This window comes from Rhea americana, unplaced genomic scaffold, assembly GCF_003343005.1.
Source record: "Rhea americana isolate MKP2758 unplaced genomic scaffold, rheAme1 scaffold_128, whole genome shotgun sequence".
NCBI classification, from domain to species: Eukaryota; Metazoa; Chordata; class Aves; order Rheiformes; family Rheidae; genus Rhea; species Rhea americana.
The window spans coordinates 162,505-184,885 of NW_028185350.1; the positions used below are offsets into that span (position 1 = coordinate 162,505).

A 22,381-nucleotide genomic window follows, 5' to 3' on the forward strand; every position below is an offset into this window, starting at 1 on the left:
GGCCCGAGCAGCAGAGCCAGCCCAGCAGGTCTCCGAGCGCTGCTGGCCCCTTTCAGACCATGCCCGGCGTGGAGGAGGGCTTGTTGCACTTTGTTTTTCCATGCACTCACATGCTTTTAGTCTCTGGCAGTGACACAGGGTGCCAGGAGCAGATGGCATCCATCAGCCAGGCTTTCTCTCAAATCTCTGTGACTCCTGGCACTGAGTTGGGCAGCTGCTCTCGGTAACCCCCTCGCTTCCTAACCGCGCTCCGGGGAAGGAGGCGATGGTTTTTTGCCTTCTCTTTGAATGCGGGTTGGATTTGAGCCCCCTCCTGACCCACCGTGGAGCTTCTTGACACAGCTTTTCTGCATGACACCTGCCCTAGGGCTCCTGGCCCATCTGCTGCCGGGTGCCCTTGAAGCCCTGTGTTGTGGCTTCCGGGCTGCTGGCACCCCAGTGCCACGTGGATTCGTGTTACAGGCAAGTGGGTCAGAACATCTGACCCGGTGGCCATCAGCTGGGGTGAGAAAACACCCGGTTCTTGAAACACRCTCTGGCCAAAAGCTCAAAAATTGTTAAAAAATATAGAGGAAACAAGAAACTCTCCCCTGCATCTGTTCTGGTTCGCAATTTGTTGCAGCTCCCGGAAGCCGCGCGAGCGGGGCTGCTGTGCGCTCGCGGGGAGAGYGGGTCCGTGTTGCATCCGTGCCGCATCCGGCACAGCAGATGCCCGCAGGGCCCCCAGGGCCATCCGAGCCCCGCACACGTGCCGCCAGCCTTCCCTTGCATGCCTTTTAACCCAGGCCCCGCTCCCTCCTCCTTCCCTGGCTCTCCCCTGCGAGCGACATTGCATCTTGTGCCCCCGGAGGGGGTGGGAAATTGGGAAGCGGCCAAAATGAAACAAGTTTTCCCCTTCCCTCCYGGGTGACAATTTAAGCCCTGCAGGAGCGCCGCGGCGGTGAGCGCAGGCAGCCCGGCTGTGCCGGGACCGAGTGCCGGGACCGCCGGCGGTGTGGAGCGCCCGTGTCCGCTGCCGTCCCGCGGCGGCGGCCCCTCTCCCGGCCCCCGGGAGGAGAGCACCCGCCGCCCGACCGGGAGCTCGCCTGGCATCTCCCCGCTGGCCCTGCTGACTCCCCAGCAAAGGTCAAGTTGCTGTTTTAACCAGTGCAGGTGTTCACAGTATTTTTTTTTAATTCAGTCTCTGCTCTCCGAGGAAAAGGCTGGTGCTATTTGTTCTCAGTCATTACAGCCAGCTTGTTTCAACAGCCTCGTAGCTCTCTCCAAATAGTAAGATTGTCTCCAAAAGAAGAGATTGAGTAACTCGGTAGCAAGCAGTATCTTCCTCACTGATCGAGACAAGAGTGTTTATCCTTTCCTTGTTGTTTCAGACGAATAAATTTGCCAGACAGCATTGATATTAGCCTTGTCTCAAAGACTTTATCAATTTGCAGTTATCTCTTCAACAATACTTTTTTTTATTGAACTGTCTGAGATGATTTCCAAAGAGAGGACTGCAATTTAAACTATTAAGTAATTTGGAAGAGCAATTAGTGTTAATCTGGAAACTCCCTGTGTTGCTCCCGAATAAATCAACCTCTCAGTCAGAGCCATGCTGAAAGTCTGTGCTGATTTATAGTAAAGCGGGGGCTCTAGTTTGTCTCAAAAACAATAAGGAACAAGTTTATTTTCCGGAAATCTTTAATAGGAAGTTGGCATGGTTCAGAGAGCCTCAGGGATCCACAGGAACTTGGCTCCGCTCCCCTGGGGCTGCCAGCGTGTTGTGTGACTGTGGAGAAGACCCTGAGCGTGTGGCTGAGATGARGTAGCCTCTGCTTTTTTGGAAAGCAAGCGTACAGAAAGCTCGCTGTGCTGGGAGGGAGGTCTTTGCTGCAGCCTGTTGAAGGAGTTGCAGCTTGTGGCCATTCAAGAATCGTGGTGGTGAGATATTACGGGCTGCATAGCTCGGATTTGCCAGCTCTCGCGATGGAGTGGCACAGGGGGCAAGTCAAACCTGAGACAGGCTGTGTGTGCATGCACACGAAGGGGTATGTGCATGTGATGACGGTCTGTAGTGACCTCCTACAGGCCACCTTGCTTCATGAAAAGCTGCCRTAAAGAGGTCCTGGTATGAGCCTGGGGCTTTGCATCCCTCCCTGCATCCCTTTGTCTGAAACACTCTCCACCAGCAGCCACGTGTAGCTTCTGCTCCTCAGTGCCCCAGGCTGCAGTGCTCCCCAGAAAAGAGTCAGTTTGACTCTCTGCTGCCRGTTGGCCCCGGCCTTGTCTTTCCCCATGGAGAGATGCAGCAAGTACAGTAGGGACCTTGGATGGAAGGAAGGACTAGTAGATGGTGTGTGTATTATGGAAATTTGGAGGAGATATGGACTTCCTTCCTCAATTTGCTACRCACTGCTGTGGGATCTTGCTTAGCTCTTGATGCCTCAGCTCTCCCCCAGAAGCATGTCTGCTTTATGCCCCAGAGAACTGCATTGCACATTAGAGACCAGAAACACTGTGTGGTCCAGCTGGCTGGAGCTATCTGCTATCTGAGCTGAAGCCTATTCTCCTTCTCCTCTTCCACGTATTTCTCTGTTGGCATCTGCTCAAACACAAACAGCAAAACTAATTGTGAAATACCCAGAAAACTAGTGTATACAGGCAAGCTCTGTGCTCTGCCTTGCATCCTTCCCCATCCACCTGCAGCACAAGCGCTCCTTGGGCAAAGCAGGGCCAATTAGAGGAGATTGCTCAGGCCTATTACCAGTTGAGTTGTGTATATCTCCAGGAATGGAAATCCTATGATGTTCTTCAGCCCTTGATCCTGTGTTTGATCACTTTTTCTTTCTTATATTGAGTCAGAATTTCCTGTCTTCCAACTTATGCTGTTGCCTCTCATCCTTTCCCTTGTCACCTCTGAAAAGAGACTCCCTGTCTTCTCTTCAACTTCCATCTAGGTAGTTATAGACAGCAATTAGGTCTCTTCTTCCTCTTTTCTTCTTTAGGCTGAAGGAACTCAGCTCCTGCAGCCCCTCCTTGTGCATTGTGCACTCCAACTCCTGGCCATCTTGGTGGCATCCACAGGACTTGCTTCAGTGCATCCATGTCTGTCTTGTCGTGGGAAGCCCACTACTGGACACAGTTCACTAGATGCAGTCTTGCAAGTGCTGAATAGAGGGGAAGAATCCCTTCCATTGCCCTGCTGGCTGTGTTTTTACTAATATAGCCAGTAAGCAGTTGGTATTGGACAAGCTGAACATTGGCTCAACTTGTTGTCTAACAGGCTGTTCCCAATGTCCTTCTTGCCAACCATGTGGGTGGAAATGGCTTCCAGCGAGGTTTGCTCCATCACCTTCCTGGGGACTGTGGGCAGGATGATCAGCTTGTAGTTCCCTTGATCCTCCTTCAGGAGACTTCTCTCATCCCCATGCTCTTCCAGAGATAGAGAATGGCCTCACAGTGACATCAGTTGGCTTCCTCAGCACCCTCTGATGCATCCCATGTCATGTGGGATGTCTAACTGATGAAAATGCTCCCTGACTGCATCTTCCTCTACTGCAGGTAATGCTTCACTCCCCAAACTGTGCTGCTAGACACRGGGACCTGGAGAGCCTGAGCACAGCCCGGAGAAAACTGAGGCAAAAAGAGCACTGAGTATCTCAGTCTCTTCTGTGTCCTTGGCCGTGAGGCACTCTGTCCCACTGAGCAGCACGGCCCTATTTCCTTTTACCTTCATCTTGCTACCCATGTGCTTAGAAGAGCCCTTGTTGCCCCTCACATCCCCTGCTATTTCCACCTCCAACTGAGCTGTGGCTTTCCTAGGTCCATTCCTGCTTGCTTGGGCACTGTCCTGCAATTCCTCCTGGGCAACCCATCCCCATCTCTCTACCCTGTGTGATTCCTTTCTGCTTTTGAGCTCACTCAGGAGTGCCCTGTTCATCTCTGCTGGCCTCAGGAAAGCAGAGAGCGAAAGGAATGAAAGCAGCCCCAGCAGAGAAGGGAGGACGAAGGCACAGCCCTCCTCTCCCCGACACCTTGCCTTTTTCCTCCAAGTCACCCCAGGGAAGACATTTCTGTATGTAGTTTGTGCGTTGGCATGTCACAAGCTGTAGCCTGGAGAGCCTCCACCTCTCTGGGTGGTTGTTTCTGTTTGGAGCTATCACTGCTTTCTGGCAGCTGCTGTTTCCCCATTCAAATACCTCTGCGATCCACTAAGGGGACTCACATCTCCCTTTTTGTTCTTTTTTTTTCTTTTTTTAAAACAATTAGCCTGGCTCAAGCCCTCTGCAATACATCAATTAATACGAGCTGTGGCAGTAAATTAAAGGGAAACAGGAACAACTATGCAGGGATTAGGTCACTGAAACTATAAACTTTGGAACAAATCAGATTTCCTTGGGAAGTGAAATGGACAGCGATGATATGTCAAGTAGTGAGATGAGACAGGCTCAGAGCAACTTTCCAGAGTCTCCTGACTTGGCTGCTGGACRCAAGAACTTCTTCCCTAGGGAAGTTTTGGCTGCCAGACCCTGTTGCTTCTGATGCTGCTTGGATGGCAAAACAAACAAACAAAAAGAGAGAGAAAAATATAAAAGAGGATGGGGGGAAGCTCTGCAGCTGATCTGGGCCGTTGTGTATCTGCAGGTGTATAGAGCAGACAGTCTAGATCTAGACAGGAGGGAAGCAGGGGAAGGTGTAGAGCTACATGGCCATGAYGCGGGGCAGGATCCCACTGCTCTATGCAACAGGAGAAGGACAGGTCCTCTAGGATCTCCCTGCTAACCGTACATCACCTGGACCCGTTTGCTAATCTAAAATACAACAACACGTGCTAGCCAAGACCATGAGAAAAGCTGTCTCCTCATGTCCAGTCTGTTCCTTGCGCTCTTAAAGCAGTTCCAAGACTGAGTACTGCTCTTTTCTCTGTGGTTGTTCTGCAAGGAGCAAAAGTGACTTCCAAGGAGCCAACATCACTTTCAGCTCAGGAAGAAGGAAACCAAAACTCTTASAGGCATCAAAGGAGAGAAAAGGTGCCCTGGTGTCTCTCGCTATAGGCAGTGCCTTTTTTGGAGCCACTGTGGAGGATTATTACACCTGAAAGATAGGAAACCCGAGGCATTCATCAGTGACATGTTCTACCCACAGTCACAGACCAAGACACTGGTGGTAACTTCTTCTTACTGTGATTTATGGATTCTGTGGCTGAGGTTTGTTAAACATAGTTCTCCTTGCTTTGCTCAGAAACAATCATAAGACTTCCCCAAATTCGTACTCATTTGAACTACAGTGCACGTGAAAGACATATATTAGCATTTTTTTTCATCTTCTGCATGCAAAGTCCATTCAGTTCCTGGCACTTTCTTTATAGGCACAATTTCTTGGCCTTTAACCCATCTCCAAATGCTATCTTGAAAAATGTAAAGCTGGTGAGGTCACTTCTGYGGCAGTAACAGACGTCACGGCACCAGGGATAAATGCAAAGGAATATCACTCCCGCTTCTTTCTTCTTTCTGGGTGTATCTCCAAGACTCACTGCCATCCTGATCTCCTGGGTCAAGCATGGTATCTCGCCTCTGGTGTGGTCAGTGCTCTGGGAGGCCACACGGGGCACATTAAAAGGGCATGTTTGTTCGTATCCGGCTTCAAAACAATGTTTCTGCCCTGCATAGCTGTGTCAGGGAGCAGTGCTGGGAAGGCCGATGTTGCTCAGGGGGTCCCAGCAGAAGGGCCAGAGGAAGCCAGAGCACTTGCACATCTGTTCAAACTCAGGCTGCGGCCAAAAAGAGAAAAACACTTCCAAAGGCCACGGTGACTGGCACGACTGCAATTTGTGCACTGAGGGAGGAAGAATAATTTTGCCCTAGAGCTGKCGAAAGAGGCAGGCAGTCCCTGCACACCCTTTGCACCAGCTTTCTGGTACTCAGGACACACAAACTGCCCAGAGGCAGASCCAGGCTTGCAGGGGCCATTACTGTCTGCAAGCCAGGGCCAGGCTGTGAGAGCAGTATAGATGCTCAAAGCCCAAGGAGGAGATCATTTGTCATCCCCCTCCCCCAGCGAGGATCCCCTCATATTCTCAATAATCAGAGATTAAAGTCCAAGGGCGGGAGTTTACAACCCTCCTTAGGCTCTCTCATCAGCAGGGCTGATTACAGGSCATGTATCCTCATTAGCCGTATAAACGCCTCGTTCCTTTTGGCCTCTTACCCAATTCTTAGCCTCAATGAAAACTGAATTATACAAACTGCAAACTGAATTATACAGTGCGTGCATGAGAAAAACTTTTCCTACTCTTGGTTCTGCATCATCCCTCCCTCCTTTCTTCCCAGCACTTCTACCTTCACCCTGCACCTTGTCTCCATGGCAAGTGATGCAAAACCCATGAGTTCCCCTGCACCTTCCTTGGAGCATCATCAAGTCACCGAGCACGAACCCCTGCCTGCTTCTTTCGAGCTCTGCTCTGACCCWTACCACTTAACCCCTGCCCACACAGCTTCATTAGCAGCTGTGTGAAGGCCRTGGAGTCCCTTCACTTGTACCCAAAAGTCTCGCTAATGAAGGAAAGAGATCTGCTTGCGGAGTTAGAATGACGTGGGAGCTACGGGGACAGGGATGTAGCGCTCTCCCGAAAAAGAAAACAACTCTACTTGGCCTTTCCTTCGCTGGCAGTAATGATGCTCCTCAGTTGTCCCACCTTGCTCTAAGCACTGAAGTTTGGAGCTGATGCTTTTGGCTCCTTGTGTTGTCAGTGAGGAGAGGGGCATCTCCAGAGGGCAACTGGGGCTGAATGAAGGCAGGCTCCAATGTTCTCCAGGAGTGCCCATGCCCACTGCTCACTGGGGAGGGACCACAGCAGAGCTGGGCCCGAGACCTTGGCTGGATCTGTATGTCTACAGTGCTCCTTCACTACAGAGGTCAGCGTGAGTCAGGAATGATGAACCTTCCCCTACACCGATGTGGGGCTAATGGGTAAGGCAGTGGCTGGAACACAGCCCAAGCAAACCAAGAAGCTGGTGAAAGGCAAGGGCTGGTTCATGTCACTTATGCCCACTTAACCCCAGAAAGCTCTTCCGCTGTCTGCAGAAGTCACTGCATGGTTATAACCATTGCAGAAAACAGCTTTCTCCACTCTTCCTGAGTCTGAAAGTGTGTAACTGTGTCCCTGAGAAGCCTGGCAGGCTTTTGCAGCAGTGTCTCTTGAGCACAGGCTTATCCCTCCTCATGCTGCTGCCTAGCAGCTCTTTGTGCGACTGCCTTCAACCCTGCCATGCAAATGCCTTGCATCCAGCTGGTGCAAGGCACAGGGCCCGTGGGGCTGTGCTGGCTCTCTGTGCTGCACAGGAAGGCAGAAATGCAAATTCTGCTGGGATTTTGCTGTCTTCACTTTTTTCCAGAGGTGCAGATAAACACTTCTAGAGATACCACTGAGACAGTTCATGTGGTCTTAATTAGTTCTTTTATGCAGAATTATTTTGTAATGTTCCTGCCACTGTTTCCCTCCCTTGGGTTGGGCTGCTGTGCCAAGCAGGCAGCAAGTTGTGTTGGAAACATGCTCGCTGTGTTGGAAAAGCTGGCTTTGCCATCGCCAGCCTGCCACTCCTGCCTGCTTCGGGTGGGGACAGCATTTGCTTTCTCTCTGTGTATAAACCGCTGCGTTAATGAAATGTTGGGAACTGGTTTGTGGTGAGAGGCAGCTGTTCAGCTCCTGTGAAATAGTAGAGATGTTTCCATTTGCCCTGCACGTCTAATTTATTATCCTTTCACCACCTCTTCCTTTTTACTGAGTGGGAGAGGGATGGGAGAAGTGATGAGATTTCAGCACTGCCGAAGACAAAACTGGATCTAAACAATGATCTTGGCTGTTCCACTGGCCCCACATAATGTGGCTTCTTTCCTGACCTCCTCCTCCTCTTAATCATCTTTTTCTGAAACCTCCTAGCCACATAATGAGTAGAGAGCTGCTCCCAGTAAACAGGCAGCCTTGCAATGCAATGCAAACTGGAAAACTCCACGTTCATTCAACTCAAAGACTTCAGTCAGGAGGAGCCTCAACCAACACACATGGATGGTTTGGTAGCACCTTAGCACCATGAAAGAGGCTGCGAGAGCGCACTGAAGAGTCTGGGTGCAGCAGACAGTATGTCCTATTTAACGCTGTAGCAGAACTTCCTTAGTCCAATGTCTCGTTTGTGTTTTTGAGGTTTATATCCCGAGACCCCTCATGGGACGCAGCACACTCCATTGAGTGAGATGAGCCATTAGGCTGGAATAGACCAAGACAGCAAAGCAAAGCAAAGTGGGATTTGTAATTCGAGCCAGGCAGAGACACCTACCTGGTCTAAAGTCTGCTGAAACCCCTAGTAACAGTACCTCTATCCATACAGAGGAAGCCCCTTGTGTTGGGTCCCCTGAATCTCTGTTCTTTGTGTTCACTTGCATTTTGGGATTCTGCAGCTGCTTGGGGTTTTCTGGGGTCCCTAAGCCTGTTGTGGGGAGTGGAGACGACTGCAGTGAGATCGGGAGGTTCAGACACTGGCTAATCCTGTTAGGAAGCCAGTGGTTATTGCAGGGCTTCCAGTGGGACTTGCTAAATGAACCGTAATTCTGTAATGTGATTTCCTTTTCCCGGCCAGACTAAATGTTCTTGGCCACTGGGAATAAAAGTTTTTTTTTTTTTTTTTTTTGGAAAAAAGAGAGAGAGAGAGAAAGAAAAAGGGGAGGGGGAGGCCTGTCTCAGGCTCTGTCAATCTTGATTGTATCAAGGATTTGAAGAGCTGTCAGATGCATCTGTTTATTGCAGCTCACTGCTGCACCCCGTGAGTACAGCTATAAGGGCAATAGGTTGTCCTGTGCTCCTCTGCAGGGGGTTGATAGGACCCTGAGAGCAAGAAAAACACATCTGAGGTTGTGATATCACTCCAAAATTCAGAGAAGGTGAGAGAGACTTCTTTATGAACCAGCAGGAAGCTGGAGAGGGAAAAAGAAAGAGGCTGTGGAGCTAGTGAGCATAAAACATACCTTAGAAAGACAGCGATTTCTTTGCAGACAAGTTGAATTGCACTGAGTAACATCCAAAATATGTTTTGCTCTGACATAGATGTCCTACAAGGGGAAAAGCAAGGAGGCTCATTCTATTCCCTGTGAGATCTTTGGGATGAATTTGAGGGCAGAAACCCTCTTTCTGAAGGGGGAAGCTTGCTGCGTGCTAGCGCAGACCAGCACGTCCACGGTCCTGGTTTGGTAGCGGACTGCCTGCACCTCCGTGGTGCCATCCCTTCAGCTGCGGTGAAGTCAGAGTAGAGATGAATTTGCCCTGTGGTCTTTCCACACATCAGTTTATTGCCCAYGAAGCAAAGGCATAAGAGCTCTGCTTTCTAGCTGGTGTGCTGAGGACCTCATGCCCGAGGTCACAGCTGGGGAGCAGGCTGCTCCCAGGGCAGCTCGTGCGAGRGAGGTTGGCCACTGTGCCCGGGCGAGGAACAGAGCTCCTCCTGGAGCAGCCTTCGGCCTCTCGCACCACTGGGACGGAGGGTGGTGACACCCTCTCCCTGCAGCCCCGGTGCGATTGCTGGTGAAGGGGTTTGAAGGCTGCTTTCTTTGCATGGTTAAAAGGTAAAGAAACAGCTCGGTCTCCACTGAAGTGAAAAGCCACGATGGAGACTGTCATTAACTTAAACACTCTCTGCTGCTGGTGTTGGACCATCTGTGCCTTGCTCTGCCCAGCGAGCCTTTCCTCCAAAACAGATGGTGCTGGCCACTCATCCGAGCTGGCAGAGGGCAAGGACCCAGCCCGGCGGGGGCTGCTCCTGCTACCTCCTCCTTGCACCTCCCCGTGGAAGAACATGCCCCGTGGAAGTCCATAACATAACATGTTTCAGATGCAAATGGTCCACTTAGCAAAGGGCTCCGGAAAGCATCAGCATGTCTTCTGCTCTTAGACAAAGTGGGATTTCTGGTTGCAGAGCTGCAGCCTCACCGCGACAGTGCCAGGGGAATCTGGGGAGGCCCCTGCGTCTTGCTGAAGTACAAGTAATGGAGAGAAGTATATGAGCTTTGGAGGGTGGAAGGGCAAAACACATTTATTGCAGAGTGCGTGAATAATGAAACTCATACAACAGATTCTGCACTGAAATCCCACGGGTCTCTGCTAGGATCAAGGATTGGRTCCCACCAGCCTGAGGTCCCACTTGCCCTGCTGGAGGGAGCCCCTCTCCTGATCCAGAGGTGGATGTTAGAGCCGTCCGAGTCCCGGGATTTCACCACGTCCTCCGTAGGCTCGCGCACCGGTGCGGATCTAGGGGGTGGGTGAGCACGAGCGGCAGGAGCTGCTCTGCGTGGCACAGGGGCCAAGCCYGCGCGCAGGGCTGTGCTGTGCAGGTGCTGCACTGGGGGCCTGGCTCCTGGCCAGTACAAGCACAGCCTCTGCAAAGGACACTTCCCTCCCCTTCTTCTCCAGCCACTTGCTTGCAGGTGTTCCCAGACTACCCAGACTGGCCTCATTCTACCTTTGGATAAGAAGATAGCCTGCAGGGAGAGGTTTTTGGGGGTTGGTTGGTTGGTTTTTGTGGTAGGGAGCATGTTGGAGCTGTGAGCTCCTAGGGCAACCTGAGGAGCAGGGGGAGGTTTGTCTGCTGTGATCTGGTGTATTACTGTAGCTGATTTTATCTATTTTGATCCAGAGCTGCTTTTTGCTCATTTTCCTTGAAGTTTTTCTTCTCTTTCTTTGAGAATATTCCGATTCCCTAATTTCTTTCTGTCTGAATGGTAAACAGAAGCTTTTGGCCAGCTGAGCCCTGGGCTGAGCTTCTCCAGTGCTTTGGTGTGAATGTTTTCCAGTGCTCCCTTGCTCAAGAGATTAGTGATGTTACTTTAATCTTGTGGTGGAAACTCTGGGCCCTGCCTCTAATCCCAGCAAGTAGGTGGGGAAAAGGAAAGGCTCCTCAGTCCTCTTGTCTTTTAAAATGTGAGTGGCTTTTCAATGTGCAAGGGAGMCTGATTCTGCAGCTGTGTTGCAGGGTGAGGAGACGAGTAGCTAGGCTGGAAATGTCTGGCTGCTACTCCAGCTCCCAGTGTCAGGGAATGGTTCTTATAGGGTAATTCCTACTTCACGGAGGAGAAAATAGAAGAACTGAAGGCAGAGGGCACAGTCCCTTTGAGCCCATTTTACCTCAACTTCATTATTTTTTTGACAAAAGGCAGCCTTGGAAGGTGCACGAAGGCACTAGGGCAAGATGCAGATGTCTSTGAGCATCACGGTGCAGTGATCGGAGCCAGGCTGGAAACCAGCCTCCCCTGAGCTGGGGCCGTGTCTCCTCCTGGTGCTTCCTGGGCCCCCAACACACCAAGCGTGAGGTGGGGCACCGTCCCAGGGTGACCGCAGAAGAGCCTCTGCCACCCACCAGGGATGTGGGGCAGCAACGGGAAGGGGCCCGTGCTCCCTAGTGAGCATCGTCCTCTCTTTCTTCTCTCCATCCTAATGTGCATTGAGTCAAGTGGCAGAGCATGACTTTTCTTCCCCCCTGCCCCTTTTCCTCTCCGCTCTTGGAAAGCATCTCCATCTCTCTGCAACCAGTTTGCCAGAGTGCGTGCAAGATGCAGGCAGTCAGGGCAGGCCCTCAAGGTGTTAGAAACCTGCTGGCTGACCTGGGAGTGAGCCGCTTGCCCCTTCCGCACCTCAGTTTCCCTGCTTATTAAACGGGGATTGGCAAGACAGCTGTCTGTCATCTGGCACTTCACAGGACCAAGGCAGCCTTGTTATTTGTTGTGCTGTTTTTTCCTGTTTACTATGTTTATAGCCTAGAGGCGCTCCCTTGGGCTGTGTGAACGTGTGCCTCCAGCTCCTCACTCAAACTATTTCCAGGCCATCAGCTGCTCTTGCTGCAAAATCTTCAAATGAGGGGAAGAAAATAATATTGCTAAAAATAAAATAAAAAATCCAGAAGTCTGTTGGATGCCAGCTTTGCTGGCATCTCCCAAGTACCTTTCTTCTCTGTTGGCCCACAACCATTAGATACCAGCCTCAGCAGGGCAGAAAATATTGCTGGGAGAGAGAGAACTGCTGCTGGGCTGAGTGTGTCCCGTGTAGCCGGCTGCATGGCAAAGAACATGTAACTCTGTTCTCCTGCCTAGGCTCTTCTCTAGCCATATTTTTTTGGGAAGAAAAAAAGGTGTACTTGGGGGTTCATTGCATCTGATGTGCCAGAGGTGACAGCAGTGGCCAAGGACGCTGCAACGAAGTCTGGAGAAAGAGCGGCAGCATCCCGAGCTCTGCTGCCGAGGGGCTTCTGCCCATGGGCTGACCACAAACAGAGTCATCCTGCTGCAATTACTCCGGAAGGCGCCTGGGAGGGCCTGAGGCAATGGCAGCTTTATGCTGAGGATGGGGCTGGAGGGATGMAGAGCAGTGGACCTTAACAGCAGTGACCCTGGGCTGGCAGACAGAGCACCGAATAGCTCTGCATGAGGAATTATGGAAAGGCAAGATATCTGCGAGCTTGTTAGAGCCCCRAAACGACTGCTATCGGCACTAGGCAGAACCGTAAGTCAGATATTACTGCACAGCAGCTGGTTTAATATGGGCTCAACTGAGCGTTCTCATAAGAGGTGAAGCCTCCTAAGATGCAGCAGGGAATGTAGGAGCCTGGCAGTAAAAGCCATTGGGGCCTCTCCAGCGTTTTCCCAGCTGGAGGTGGTGCCCTGGGGCAGGCTCYGGCCTCAGCTCCCACAGCCCTGCTGGGAGAGGGGGAGCCGGGGCCGAGAGCAGTGCCCAGGCCTGGCAGGATGGGGCCGTTGCACGCATGAAATAAAGAGCGGTTTGTGCTGGAAGGGCTTTCGGCTTGCTCGCTCCGGRGCAAGCTCGGTTCAGCCACGTTATCCTGCTCAAAAAGGGGTCGGGGAAGCCAAAGCAAAGCGCTGAAGCAGGACGGAGCTCAGCGGCCCATCCCGCGCCAGCTCGTTTTAACCAGCTCCTGCAGCGCGAGCGCGTCCCGCTCTGCAGCAGCCCCCGCCGCGCTAATCCCCACGCACATGCCTGCGCGCACACAGGTGCTCCCGCCGGCACGGATTTCGGTAACCTGCACCGGAGGTCACTCCTGATTTCAAATAAGCCTCGAGTCAGCTCCTGGCACAGCACAGACGGGGGGCTGGGGAAGGACCGCGGGTTCGCTCAAGCGTTGGCCCACCGCGGTGTTGACCCCCTCCACCCCCCAGCGGTATTTCTAATCTCTTGCTTAGTAGGGTCCGCGTTTGGCCATCAAGCAACCCGTTCCTGCTTAGGATTGAACTATTTCCCAGGCTGCAAAAGTAACTTTACAGAGATCTCCAGCAAATGAGAGAGGGAAAAACAGATTTTAGCCCCCCGAAGGAGCCTGTTGTCTTTTTTGGACARCAGCGTTACCCTTGCTGGAGTAAGCTGCCGCTAGCTGGAGGTTATTCAAAGAAGCAAAAGTGGAAATCMCAAAGCTTTTAATGTCCCTTTTCTCCCAATACCAACACACTGGGCGGTCTGGGGGATTGTTTTTATTTTTGGGGGGTATTTGTAGTGTACTTTTTTAAGCAAACAGAGTTTATCTCTCTGTGCTTTTGTGTATCCATCAGCCCACTCCGAAAACCTGGCTACTTTCAACCAACTCTAATGGAGAGGTTGAAACGTCAGAAATGTGCCACTTTGGAGTTTCATGAAAATAGGTCTCTGGCCACTTAAACGAGTGGCATGCTGAGCAGGGGCAGGTTACGATTTGGGCGAAAGCGTGTTCAGCACCAGCGAGCTCGCGAGGAAATCTCCGCGGCGCTTTCGGCGGCAGGAAAAGTTTCCGTCAGCACTTGCACCTTATTAGACCTGACGTCAGCCCCTAGTAACCCCCCGGCTCGCGGAGCTCGTCTCCATTGCTAAGCAAGTGCCTTCGCAGGTGGCTTCGCAGGGCTGCTCAGCCCCTTTCTGCCTCTGTGACTCGTGGGGTGACTCTGCCTCGTGGGTCGCAAGGAGCCCCGAGCCCAGCGGTGCCGCGCGGGAGCCGGGATCCAGCCCTGGGGAGACTTTCCCCAGCAGGACCTGAACTGCCTGCAGGTAGGTGAATCGCCGAGGTCGAGCGGAGCCTGCAGCTAGCCAGAGAGTTGTAAATTGTTTTTTTCTTAAAAAAAAAAAAGGAAAAAAAGAGAGAAATCAGGGTCTGACATGTTAAATCCTGCTGGTTGCGCTCTGCGTTGGGCTGCTGAGCTTTCCCACCCTGGCCGGAGGGTCTTGCTGCGCCAGGCAAAGGGGTTTGCTAAGGGCTTGCAGGACCTGGCCTCGCTTTGTGAAATCRCACCGTTTCCCTTAGTCCCCGCTCTTAACGTGGGATTTTGGTGGCAAGGAAAACGAATTGTCTTGAGTGTAAATGAAACGTCACACTCCGCTCTCCAGCCACGGTCGGCCTCCGGCTCCTCTCCAGAGAACGGGGCTTAACTTCATTGAGCTTTAACTGGGGGAACCTTTAAATTACAGCAGCATTTCAAGATCCCATTAAAATCAATCCAGAAATAAATCTAATTCCTGGCATAGCTTCTGCAAACTTTGCACCCGTTGCCGGGAAGGCCGAGTGCAGGTTTTCTTTTACTCSGTTGGTGGGGAAAAAAAGAGAGAGAAAAAACCACAGCACTATCTCGAGAGCTGTTATTTTCCTCCTGTTTTGGGGAGCTACTGACTCACGCTTTTGGTCCGGGAGAGATTCTCCGATGCTGTTTGGACGTGGCCGGATGATGCTGATTCGGAGGCGCGTGCGTGACCGCTGCGTGCCAGCCACACCGGTGTGCACGCCGGCGTGCTCCCCTCTCCCTGGTCCTTTCTCGCTGCCCCTTTTGGGGCATTTTTCTTGTTGCTCTTTTCTGATACTGTGTTTTTTTTTTTTTTGGAAATCTAAAAGCTCACCAGCAGATCTGGCTTATCAGACTCCGCAGCCCGCGTGAAGCTCTCCTGTCCCCTCCCCGTGCCTGTTTACCCAGGGAGCTCTCTGACGCAGGGCCGCTTTCCTGTGTTTGCCACCACCCACCCCAGAGGTCCTCTTGTGATAACTGCTAGCTTAAGAGCAGGGATTTTTGCCTTTCAGAAGCAGTCTTTAACCTATAGTCCTCTGAAATGCGTAACCTGATAGAAAAACCTCTAAAAATACTATTTAAGGTTGACACAAAAGTAGTTTTCCAGGCTATAAATTCCCCAGAGATCGATCCAAAGTTTAAAAGGCCCTTAAAATGGGCCTGATCCTACCAGAAGCAAATGGACTTGCAGTAAAGCCTTAGATGATACGAAATATTGAGAACAGGCTGTTTTTACCTAGCTTTAACAATCTTGATTCTGCTGATTTCAGTGGGGCCTCTTAGAGTTGTCCCCGCTGAGCGTCTGACCCCTAACGTACAGCTGTTCGTGGACGGCTAAAGCACTTGCATTTAAAAACAGTGATTGCAACCGAATAACCCAGAAGTAACTTGAACCACTTTCAGCATGGGAAGCATGATCTTAAAGTCTTAAATCTTTTAAAATTAGACCTTGAATGTAAAAGAAGTCCTTGAACTTGGGTATGTTTTGTTAGACCTCCAATGTGTCCTTAAAATGATAATGAAAATAATTTAAATTTTGATGGAAAGGTGGTAGGACTTTTGCTGGAGGAAACATGATACTATGACTTCTAAAGATAGGAGTTTCATATTTTGAAGCGCAAGAGAAAGAAATGCAAGGGAAGACAGGCAAGTACTTCTCTGCACTGTAATAGCGATGAAACATTAATTCATCCCCCTGGAATTTCTTGTTTGTGAGCTCCCATAATTTCATTTCTTTGGTGTCTGTATGAAGCTTGAGCTAGTTTAATGCCAGAAGCCAAATACTCTTCGACTAATATCTTTTTATTAGATTCTGCGTGTGTGTGTGTGTGTATTTCTGTGTGCCTGTGCATATGAGAGAGAGAGATCACCCTTTACATCCCTCTTTATGCTGTTATAGCCTTTGAAATATGCTCTTGAATACTATTTTCAGGGACGTGTTCAGAAGCAAAGCCCCCAGTGCAGTGATATTTAAGACATGTGTTTGACTTCCCTGGGATTTACCGTGTGTCTGAGAGCTGTGTTGGAAGTGAGGCCAGCTCAAGTGCAGAGCTGAAATTCGGTGCTCGGGCTGGAAAGACCCTGCATTAGCCTGGCTGTGTCCTGCCTCGTAGCTCAAGGTTTCTCCTTTCGCAGTGCCTGGCAGTAGGGAGGGAGGAGCAAAAATTTCCAGAAGGAAAGCACTTTCTCCCAAACGTGCCCTCGAGCTTGTGAGCTGGTGGARCCGGCAGCACATCCCGGCACGGCGGGGACGTTTGCAGAAGAGGAGTCTGTCAGCCCTCTCCTCCCAGGCTTTAAAGGCAGCCTGGATGTGATCAAAGCAAGCTTTTCCGCGTGCACGTCGCAGGGGTGAGGATGCCGAGGAAATCCCCCGGGCACACGGGGCCTGCGAGCGTGCGAGCGCTTGCGTGCGCCCGTGCGGAGGAGAGGGAAAGGAGGCGGTAGGACTGCTCCTTGCACGTCCCGCCGGGGAGGCCGCCGTGCGCCGCCGGGGCGCAGGAACGGCTCTGCTCCCGCAGAAATGACTTTACCTGGGGCCGAAGCAGAGAGCGCGAAGCCCCAGCTCGGCGGGGGACTTCCCAGGCCCTCGGAGCTGCTCTGCAGCTGGGCAGGGTGCAACAGTGAAGGCTCACTGCCACCTCTAGGCAAGCGCTAGCATAGACACTTGCTCTAAACTAGAGCAGAGACAGACAATCCTGGGATTTGTCCCAAATCACTGCAGTCTTTGTGCCAGACCCCCCTATCAGCTGGTGTGTGTGTGTGTGTGCGTGTGCGTGTGCGTGTGTGTGTGTGTGCGTGTGTGTGTGCGGTTACATAGGCTCCTTAAGCTTTAGTATAAATATGTTTAGCCGTTTCTTTATTCCCGCGGCAGTAATCCCTCGAACATATTTCGAGTTGAATAGAAATAGCAGCCGAATAACTCCAGAGCCACGGCTGCCAGGGATATTGTGTGTATGATCTGTGCCGAGGCCACGGTTTCCTAAGGATCTTAGAGAGCTAAGCAGCGTGAGCGGCACATTCCCCGCAGGCTGATCCAGAGCCGTGGCCGCTGCGGCGGAGCKGTCTGCAGCCCACCCGGACGCCCCCCCCGGAGGAAGACGCTCCGCCAGCTCCTTCCCGGGGAGCTGCGATCCACCCGGCCTCCCCAGTATAACCCACGGTCGCCGCCAGCTCCTGCGAGAGAGGTGGGTGCGAACGAGCGGCAGCAGGAGAGGGGAAGAGAGCCCAGAATGGGGAGGGGGGAAGGAAACTTGAGAGAGCATTAGCTGATGTGCTTTTATTTGGCTTTTATAACTGCAGCGAGCATATGGCTAGCAGCAAACGGTGCTTAGGTTGTTTTAAAGGAGAGGGGGAACCAGGGAGGCAGCTGTGTGAGGGGCACAAAGAGGTTGTTTCCTCTCCTGAGCCGTTTCTTTTTGGTGACTTGCTTAGTAGTGCCGCTTGCATTTGCTCCTGGCTCTAGGAACCAGGAGGAGCAGCTTCCCCGGACTGGGAAGGCTCAGCAGGGCTGAACRCGGGGTGACCTCTCCAGAGGGACCCAGCCTGATTCCCTTCTCCATGGCAGGCAGCTACCAGCCTCAGCTTTCCAACTAGGATGAGGCAGGATTACGGGGACATGTTTTCTCCCTACGGAGAAATGCTATTTACAGATGCTCTTTGCTGGAGAAAGAAAGGTGAAACATTTGCTGTCAAACCCAAAGCAGTGCGGGAACAGGCTCATTGGACACAGACAGGCTGAAGAGGGTCTCTCTCCACCTTCTCTATTTGCAGCCCAACATCTGTGTCATTAGTTGTTTACTAACCTCTGAGCCTCCCTCTCTGGGCTGACTCACAGCTATATGAGAGAAACTAGAGCTACCTAGGGCCCCTCCCCRGCTCGGGGTGGTTAACGGGACGTGCACAGGCCTGCAGCTCCCCTTCCATATTGAAATTCTGCTGCCAGCTAGCCCAGATTTATGGGTTTAGCAAAGCTTCAGGCGGTCTGCATATAAAAATCAGCATCACTTCATTAAGTTTTATGCAGGTGAAGGCAGTACTGTTGTGCCACGGAAAGGACTTGGCCCATGGATGAACGCAGTTTATCTGTCTCTCTCCTCCAGAACTGCAAGTAGATTGAACATAGTGTTGAGCACATGAACGAGCTTGCAGAGGGCTGAGGAATATGGCCCACAGTCAATGGAAGGGTGTTACTGGCCTTAGAGGGCATAGGAGAGGGCTCTTGGGGGGTTAGGGACCAGAGAAGAAGAAAAGTCCTTCCATGTGGATCACAGCTCATTTTCTCTTAAGCRTTGGACTAGTGGAGGGTGCTGGGGTCCCTCCAGGGTTGCATCTYTAGGGTGTGTTTGTGGAGTGAGTAAGCAGGACTGCCAAAGCTTTGGCATGGGGAGTCCAGCTTCTGTGGACCTGGGAGCCGTGTTAGTGCCTGCATTGCTTCTCCAGCACTGTTTTGCCTCCTGTAGATCTGCCTCCACAACAGGAGCGCTGACAGGCAGGAGAGGAGCTAGGTGCTGGTGGTACAAGCTCTGGACGGTGTGCCAGGCAAGGCTCTGGCAGCGCAAATCCCCCTGAACACCAAACAAATGCACCCATCGGCCTTCCTTAAGGCAGACCTCCAGCCACACGATACTSAACCCATCTGTCTGCACAGGCTCCTCAAAGAGGACCAGCCCCTGTTCTTCCCTACCCCTTGCCCTGATCATCTCTACTACACACAGCCCTTAAAATGTGAGCCCATAAGGAGAAACTCTTGGGTTTTTCTCAGCCTGGGCTGAGGCTGGCAGTTTTCTGTCTGAGACCAGGTCGGGAAGCCCTTCTTGGCCTGTTACTCTGGTTATCCCTCCATGAAACGTTGTGTTTAGGGCAGGTTTCCCTACCTGATCGGTCAGAGCAGATATCTTTCAGTAGCTTGCTATTAAGTTAGACCTTCTGCATCTAAATAGGGATAATTACGTGTTCATTAGCCCCAGACAGTGCATTACAGCTTGAAGCAAAGGTTGTGTGAACAGGGGGGGCAGTGTGGGAGAAGTAGCCCCAGGCCCAAATTCTTTCTGGTGCTGTGTTTGCCTAAACTGTCCTTTCCCTTTCCCACTTCTGTAAAACTGYGTGTTGGGGGAGGAACAAGGCTGTTTGATTTCCTTTCCCTGTGGGAAGTTTTGTAATTGAATTGCCTGCTGTGCTTTGCTTTATTTGCATGCCTCCAGAGAGGCAATGGGGCAGCCAGGCCAGGTCTGCTGCCTCTGCCCAGGGCATCTGGCTCCCCCGAGCATGGCCAGGGAGCTGTGCGGTGCTGCGCGCGCTCACAAGGCTAAGGCTGGTTCCCTGCACTCCAGCAGGAGCTGCCTCCAAGGGCTTGGGAAGAGGCTGTGATCAGGTGAGCCTCACAGTCCCGCCCGAGAGCCCAGTTGGGTTTATATAATATTATATATCTATAATTGTGTGTTTGTTGTTGCCATGGGAATGAGCACAATTGCAAAGCCTGAAGACTGATGTCAAGCTTGTGTCTACACTGGGCCTTATCAGGTGCAAGTAAAGACTCAGAAGGGAAAACAGGGTGAGAAGCCCCTTCCCTCACTCCCCTGTGTGTAGCCCAGTTCTAGCAGGAGAAACGCAGCCAGCTGGGAGAGGGGTAGCCCTTAGCTGCAGCCTGCCCGGCAGTCTCACCCCATTCAGCCGTGGCTCAGCCGTGGAGCGTTCCTGGCTGAGCTGGTGCCCAGCCTGCCCAAGGGCAGAGGCAGTCCTAGAGGGAGAGAGCTGCCTGCTGCCAGGGGAAGAGGGGGCTTGTCTGCAGCCCCAGATCTCCCCACGTTGGAAGCCAGCTTCTTTCTGAGCCAGCAGCAGGCAGATGGGGAGTTGCAGCTTTCCAGAGGCATGAAGCCAGCTCCTGGCACAGTGCAGCTGGGCAGGGGCGCTGGGCAGGCTGTGCTCCCCCGAGACAGGCTCCCTGGGATGCGGAGCGGTGCTTCCCTCTAACAGGTGGGGAATGGTGGGGGGGGAGGGTGTCTCGACTCTTTAATTGGCGGGGGAGTTTGGGGGGAGGCGATGCTCCCCGGTGAGGAGAGGGAGGGGGAAGAAAAGCCACCCTGGAAATGAGGTTATATAAAAGATGTATGATTTGGAGAGCAGAGTGTCTGCTAATGAGGGCTGCACCGGCTCGCTCCACACCCATAAAAACCCTGGTTGGACGTCAAAGCGGATTCGTTTCGGTGATGCTGGGATAAAGGGGCGCAGCGAGGACTGGCTGCCTCCCTGCGAGCCGCGCCGAGCCGCGCCGAGCCCAGCGCCGCGCCGGGCTCCGTCCCTCCGCCGCGCCCGGAGCCGCTCGGGGCAGCGGAGCCGCCGCGCAGCGCCGAGCCGCGGAGGGATGCGCCGGGCGGGCACGGGCACGGCGCCGGCCCCTCTCCGCCGCACGGTAGGTGGGGCGGCGGGCGGGCTGCCCGGAGCCCGGCACCGCTTCTCCGGGAAACTTTCCGGCGGGGCAGCGGGAGCGGCACCGCGCCGCGGAGCCCCGCGAGACCCGGCGCCCGTGCGCTCCCTCGGGGAGGGAAGCGGGCTCCCGCCGGGAGCGCTGCCCGCCGCCGCTTCGGGGAGCCGGCGCTGGCCAAACCCAGCCCGTCCCCGCCCGGGGAGCAGCGGGGCCGGCCCCGCCGGAGCGGGCGGCCGGGCTCTCCCCGTGGCCGCTTTGCGGGGCGGGCTCCGCTGCGCGGTCGCAGGGCGGGCTGAGCCCGCCGCGGTTCGCGGGCTCCGCGGACGCGCCCGAGCCGTCCCCGGGCCCCGCGGAGAGGAGGGGATGCGCGGGATCCGCGCGGTTAAAACCGCTTTTCTGGCCAGGCGAGCGAGGCCGTGGGCGGCCGCGCCGAGCCGGGGATACAACCCGGTAACGAAAACCCCCTGCCACCGCCCGGCACCCCGGCCGTGCTGCTCGGGCCGCCCCGGTAGCGCCGGGCCGGCAGCGACAGCCGGCGGCTCCCCGGCACCCGGAGGCTCCGCCGCAAACTTCGTGCAGCGCCTCCGTCCTCGTCTCCCCTCCGGGGCCCCCGGGATGGGGGGTTGAATCAGCTGCGGGAAAGGAGCGAGTCTGCCTCTCTTCTCCCTCCCCCGCAACTCTTTGCAGCAAGTTTGTGTGGGGCGAGGGGGCCGTTTGCACGGGGCAGGCCGGCGGACGGTTCGCCCGGGGCGGCCAGCTTGCAGGGGCAGCCCGGTAGCGTGCCCGGGAGAGGGATGGGGAGGGCAAGGGCAGGCGGCCGGCGTGCCCGGCGCAGCGGGCAGCTGGCCGGGGGAAGGCAGGGGCTCAAGCCGAGGGCAGTTCCCTCGTGGAGCGCAGCGGCAGGGGCAGTTCCCGGCTTCCCCGGGAGGGCAGGGGAAGTGGCGGGGCAGTTCCCAGGTCTCCCAGGGAGCGCCGGGCAGGGGCAGTTCCCCTCGGCAGGGGTAGTTCCCCGGCAGGGGCAGCGGCAGGGGCAATTCCCCCGGCGGAGAAGGGGCAGGGGCAGAGGCAGTTCCCCCGGCAGGGGCAGGGACAGGGGCAGGGGCAGTTCCCCCGGCAGCGGCAGGGGCAGTTCCCCCTGCAGGGGCAGGGGCAGGGGCGGTTCCCCCCGGCAGGGGTAGTTCCCCGGCAGGGGCAGTTCCCACGGCGAAGCAGGGGCAGGAGCAGTTCCCCCGGCGGGGCATGGGTGGGGGCAGTTCCCCTGGCAGGGGCAGGGGCAGTTCCCCCGGCGGGGTAGGGGCAGGGGGAGAGGTAGGAGCAGTTCAACCGGCAGGGGCAGGGACAGGGGCAGGGGCAGGGGCAGTTCACGCGGCGAGGCAGGGGCAAGGGCAGTTTCCCCGGCAGGGCAGGGGCAGGGGCAGGGGCAGTTCCCCCGGCGGGGAAGGGGCAGGAGCAGCGGCAGGGGCAGTTCCCCCTGCAGGGGCAGGGGCAGGGGCGGTTCCCCCCGGCAGGGGTAGTTTCCCGGCAGGGGCAGTTCCCGCGGCGAGGCAGGGGCAGTTCCCCCGGTGGGGCAGAGGCAGCAAGAGAGGCAGGGGCAGTTCAACCGGCAGGGGCAGGGACAGAGACAGGGACAGGGACAGGGGCAGTTCCCCCGGCGGGGAAGGGGCAGGGGCAGTTCCCTCGGTGGGGCAGGGGCAGTTCTCCCGGCGGGGAAGGGGCAGGAGCAGGGGCAGTTCCCCCGGCGAGGGAGGGGCAGGGGCAGTTTCCCCGGCAGGGCAGGGGCAGGGACAGGGACAGGGGCAGTTCCCCCGGCGGGGAAGGAGCAGTTTCCCCGGCAGGGCAGGGGCAGGAGCAGTTCCCCCGGTGGGGCAGGGGCAGTTTCCCCGGCAGGGCAGGGGCAGGGGCAGGGGC

At 54.4% G+C, this 22,381-nt stretch overlaps 1 protein-coding gene across 3 annotated transcripts in view; it reads left to right on the forward strand.

Moving 5' to 3' along the window:
• Positions 1 to 14,007: 14,007 nt before the first annotated feature.
• Positions 14,008 to 22,381, forward strand: part of NOS1 (nitric oxide synthase 1) — a 72,680-nt gene continuing 64,306 nt past the window's right edge. For 2 of the 3 annotated variants that reach the window (XM_085326126.1, XM_085326128.1), the window contains exon 1: positions 14,008 to 14,044. The gene's annotated coding sequence lies outside the window, so the exon portion shown is untranslated. Of the gene's footprint in view, positions 14,045 to 20,420; positions 20,459 to 22,381 lie in introns of those variants that run through there. The other variant, XM_085326127.1, reaches the window with a different exon arrangement.